We start from the raw sequence: 6,000 nt of genomic DNA on the forward strand, positions 1-6,000 counted from the left end.
GATTCCCAAAGACAGAACAGGACTTTAGCTCTATTAATTTCCACTAATATATTTGAATGAGTACAATCATATGTTTAACTCACTCAACATTTATTTAAATGAACCGAGTTAGGATTATTAAAACACAGAGCCTCCAAATGCCTTCAAAATCATGCTTCTTAAGTATCTGAATGTTAATGGTGGAGCACTTTCCCATTTTGAGCATGAATAATAAAATTTTAGAAAAGGAAAATGTGGAAATAAACGCAGATTATTTTATTTGTGAAAATGGTAGTTCTGTGCATAAGAAAAATAATTTTTCACAAGGTGAGAGTTGTGTACATCAGGTGGGAAGGAAAACTGTATTCTAGAACTGAGTCAATACCAAATATTCAAGACAACACACAAAGCTGAATATTTACAACTCAGTTGGGAAGGGGTGGAATATCTGTGGGGCAAGTACATTTATTATGTATTTGTACAGCACCTAGCACCATGCCTCTAGGCACTACCCTGTAATCATCATTGGGATCAAAGAGTAAAACTCCAGGATGAGGCACATCCCCCTGCTGGCATAAGGTCTAGATCTCAAGGGCCACTGAAAAATGCTTTGGTAAACTGTGGAGTTATAGCTAATTAGGTTTTTATACCATACTGATTAGGTAAGTCTATAAGGCTGTTCTTTGAACTCAAACAAAGAAAGCCCAGCAACAAACACACAAACAAACAAAAATTCTCGTAAGTTCTACCTTGCCTTCTGTTGTGGATTCCCAAAAATGGCTCAAAAACTGTTCCATTTCATAATAGCACTTGGATTTTTTTTTAAATTAAAACAATAAAAAAGAAAATCTAATCTTGACCAATAGTAAGATACAGGATTAGTCCAAAATCCCTTCATACTCTGAGCCTGCAAAGAACTTTACAAGAGCACAGAGACCCATTGATCTCATGGGTCCACCTGCACAAAGCTGCTTGCAGAAATGGGGCTTATACTATATACATATTATCATGAGTACAATGATCATTTCCCTTCATTCGTGTTACACCTCTTTCCAGACCACAGTCAAATATTTTTCTTGCTTTGTGGTAGGATTCACTGAGACATTGTAATGTCTGTTATCAATAGTGAGAAATGTACTGCAAAATGGCTTATGAACCTTGCAAAATTTTAGCAGGGTTTTATGAAATGATACATCATTAAAGTTCCTTTAAAGTCATTACCATTCATTTCTGCATGATATCAGCACACAGTAAGATTACTCCACATGACATAGTGTGCAGACTGTTAAGCCTTAGCCAACTTCATTAAGAGTTCATATGAACATTTAATCCTTCTCAAAGTTATAAGAAAATATACATACTTTGGCTTAAAGTGGAATAGGGCTATCTCTGAGATGAGTCATTTTTTTGATTTTATAAAGACAAACTTTAGATAAGAAAACGGACATGGGAATCAGTCTTGGATCAGAAAAGTTTAAAAATGTACTAAAACTTACCTTTATTTTCAAAAGCCATGTGGTCTCCTTCTCTTCTCTTCTCAGGAAGTAACACTTTAGTCTAACTTTATTACCCTAGATCAGTTATAAGGAAATACACACAACATCTAGTAATACTTGCTATTACGCTTGAGGCATGGCAGCTCAGTTCAGTGACTGGATCTCTTCTTTCTTGAATTTCCTTTAAATCAGGAAGTCATATAGACAGAGCATCGAAGTATATACTTATTTAATGCATAGGAACTTTAAATCTATGTTCTACTCAACACTAAAGAAACCTACTTTGGGGGTGGGGGTGGGCACACCATTGATTATGTTATGCCACTATCCTAGTAAAATCATAAAGGATAATCTTACCTCTGTGAAAGACCCCAGACTGATGGAAAATACAGAAGCACATTCATAATCCAACTCTTCCAATATTTCATAGCTTTAAACTCTCACTTTCTCTTCACCAAGGCAGTATCAATCAAGTAAAATGTCTGATCTCATCACTCCATGTAGTTTGCAATAGGTTATTGCTCTCAGTAATAGATTTAAAAGAAAAATGGGATAGTATGACTTGCTGCTTGTTCAGAAGCTTTATAGCAAATAATCAAGTCTAGACACTTTGGGGAGGGAAGATTCTGAGCAGTTCCTGGTAGCCATTTTAACAAAAAAATAATTTCCCTTTGATATTGTGAAAAACTATCAGTTCCTACATCATCGCTTACTGTATTTATTTTCCATCAAATCTAGCTTTGATTTTAGAGGTTGCAATATCTTTCACAAGTTCAGTCAGTCTCAGTGAGTGGATAACATTTGTCATATCTAAGTTGGTTCTTTTTCCCTTAGGAATAATCACACTCTCTACTACTTGATCTATTTTGACAATTGCAAATAAGTGTCATTTACAGAAATTCTTGTTCAGATTTTTCAGTTCCCCGACAAAGCAAGTCAAAAATTAAAGACTCCTTCTATCACCAGTAAATGGTAGCAGCAGGTTCAGATTAAGGCAAGGTAGTAAAGGTCCTTACCTAGAGCCCCAGTTCCCTGTGACACAAGATCAGAATCAGTTTAATTTAAAAAAGTTTCTAGCTTTCATGAATGCAAAGGAAAGCTTGAAAACAAGACTGGAGTGTAACTGATGTAATAGAATCACAGAAATATAGGGCTAGAAGGGACCTTGAGAATTCATCAAGTCCAGACCCTGAGTGCAGACGGACAGCAACAATAGTTCCAACATGTGCCACCTGCCCCAGTCATCTGAACTCAAACTTGCTGCCACCCCCAAGAAGGGCTATGGCATAGGGGTAGAACCATGGGAACCCCATGGTGTGCCTACAGCCCTGAATTGCCCTAATTCAGAGAGGGCTGTTGCTCCGGCACACTATTTCCACTTGGGCATTCTTGCAATACTGTGTACTAGCTGGAGTTACTGCTGAATGACAAGAGCTTCCTGCCCCTTTTCAGCTTACTAACAGCAAACATTGTCCTCTCCATCAGTGCACAAAATGCTGTAATTTGTATGGACCAATGGCTCCACAAGCAGCTGCCAGTGGTAGATACAAGGAGACAAGAAGAGTGCTCTTGAATCATCATGTTCCTGGACAGATTTTAAAAGATCTTTCACCAACCTGTATGGGTCTGCAGAAAAGCAACCATGCCTCATTAGCAAATCAGGCAGGCAGACAGGGAACATAGCCTCAGTTTCCACTAATGAGCCTCTTCATGTGTGTTATAAAAGAAGCTGGCCAGTAAGGAGAAAAGAGCCTAGAAATCTTTGTTACCGAGAACAATTCAGGATGGTCCATGTGTCAGTTATCAAGGTTTGTTTTAAGATAGAGGTCCCAGCAGCATAATCTGTTGAATTTAGCTGTGAGAGATACAATATGGCTGGTGCTTGCAGACTGTGATAATGTTAATTTAAATTTCCAGAAGGGCTACAGCTAAACTTCCAGAAATTATCCGTTTAGTTGCACTGATCCTAGCTATCACATAGCTGCATTAAAAATATTAACTCACTCTTATCTTAATGGCCCTTTTTTTGGAATTAACAAAACAAAAAACTTCACTCTTTCTGACAGAAGAAAAATTCAGACTGTCTATTAAGAAGAGCCAATTTCCACCACATAGCAGAAAATGGGTTACGGGTTCTCTATGATTTAGAGCACAAGTGAAAGAAACATAAAAGTAGAAACTGAACTAATAAAAAAAATTTGGAGTTTCATCTCTTTATAAAGCAATAAAAGACTATTTTATTTTGCATGCAAAATGTTATGGTTCTGATTCTGTCTGCTTGTGCATGTATTGTTCATTGGGTATAATTTGTAAAATTAGGCCAGTTGCACCTAATTTTTTTTGTACGGCTGAGCATAAAAATTACAACAGTTTTACACACTGTTCCACTGGGTTTAAAATACAGAAACATGAGAAACACTGAAATCCCAAGATAGAACTACTGTAAAACTTACAATATGGTCTACAGAAATAAACTGTATTTCCTCAGAAGCTGAAGAAAACATATAACATAAAACTTATAAAAACACATCCTTCCTTACTCTATGTGTGGGGGGGAGGGGGGCAGGGTTAATATTAAATGTTAAGGTGGAGATGCTGCTTTGATTCTATTCTTTGTAGTCTTGGAGACTGCAGTGGTAATAGCATGCATGTGTCAAAATTTAAGATTCAAGGTAAAAAAAAGCTTAGAAATGGATGTTCATATGCTTCATTCATCATGGATTGTCAGCATGAGGAGGTAAAGGTCAAGATCACTAGTTCTATGGAATGCTCCTTACAAGTGGCTAAACTTTAACCATAAGGAAAGAAAGGTCAAATCAATAATGTTATGTAATGCCTCTCAGGAGCAAGTAAACTTTAATCATGTGAAGGATGTCAAAGATTCTTTTAAAAAAAGAAAAGGAGTGCTTGTGGCACCTTAGACACTCAAAAGATTCTTTTGTTGCTGATGCAGTTAATAAGCATCACTGGTTACCAGCAGCATAAGGAGTAGGAGCACATCTTATTATCTATTAAGCCTCAAGACATGAATTAGAGGTATTGTATTGGTTCTTCTGATCAGACATCCCTAGGGTCAAATTCTGCCCTGCACATTTTAAAATGAATGGTTCCCAGTCTCTTGCCAGAGCATTTTAGGCTGCTATAAAATGTGCGGTCGAAGTCTCTTTTTAGCACTAAACAGTTGCAAAAAAGCAACTGGTGCTTTTAGAAATGTTTGCCTGCACAAATCTAAACTGCCAGACAAATACGTAATTTGATCCATTTTATTTTTTGACAGCCATTTGCTATGAACATAACAAAACAACCACAGGGAAATTTCCCCATTTCCTAGCAAGCCAAGTCATTTTTTGCCTGGCAAAAATGGCAGATTCTTATATAGAAGAAAGAGACATTCTGCCCTCTGACCAGAATGCCTTGTCTTGGTAAGTCAAAAGCAGAATTAATTGTTCGGAGCTAACAGTAATACAACACAAAGGAGCACATATTATACAAGTAGCTGAAGTTCTCAAGAATTTGTCCCAAGATTTTTCTTTAAGGTTGCGTTTAAAGAGATACTCAGGAGGCAAGATAAGGAATAGCTATTTTATCCTGAAAGCAAACAACAAATAGTATAAGAATTTTCATATACTTCCTAAAATGATTAAAAAATCCAAGTATTTTCAAATATTTAGCAATCGTGCACTGCAGAATGTACAAATTAAAGACAACATAGATGGATTTAAATTACATCTTGTTTCCCCCATATGAAGAGAAATATATTAAAGCCCCATTTTTCCAACTTCCAAAATGCCATATCTTTAAATTAATTTTTGCCTTCCAGCTTGAAATTACCCAATAGCTCCCTCTACTACATGAATCCTGCTTTTCCTAACTGTGTTGGGGACAAACACATTTTCCTAATCTTTGCTATGGAAATTTGTCTTCATTTCCAACCCAAACTCAGGATCCCTCAGCCCTAGGATGACAGAACTCCATCTCCTTTGCACTTCTGGGGTGTTAGTTACTCATATCCTTGGAAGCAGCAAGAGGGAGGAGGGGTGCAGAAAGAGAATCCAAGCCCAGCAGCACAAAGTAGAGGTAGGAATTCCGTGGGGGACCCAAACTCATTAGTTATAGGAGGTTACTAAAATCCTAACCACCTCTAGAAGCACTATTTCCCCCATTTTAAGGGTAGGAAATGGAAGAAGAAAAGTTAATTTGACCAATGCCCCAGAGTTTCAGTGATGGGATTATAGTACAGAAATCTCTCTCTTTCTCTTAGAGACTAACAAATTTATTAGAGCATAAGCTTTCGTGAGCTACAGCTCACTTCATTGGATGCATTTGGTGGAAAAAACAGAGGGGTGATTGATATACAGACTAACACGGCTGCTACTCTGAAACCTCTCTTTCTCTTGTGTTTAGTCTGCTAGATTATGCAAAAAGAAAAGGAGTACTTGTGGCACCTTAGAGACTAACAAATTTATTAGAGCATAAGCTTTCATGAGCTACAGCTCACTTCATCAGATGCATTTGGTGGAAAAAA

The sequence above is a fragment of the Dermochelys coriacea genome, chromosome 9 (assembly GCF_009764565.3).
Source record: "Dermochelys coriacea isolate rDerCor1 chromosome 9, rDerCor1.pri.v4, whole genome shotgun sequence".
Taxonomy (NCBI): domain Eukaryota; kingdom Metazoa; phylum Chordata; order Testudines; family Dermochelyidae; genus Dermochelys; species Dermochelys coriacea.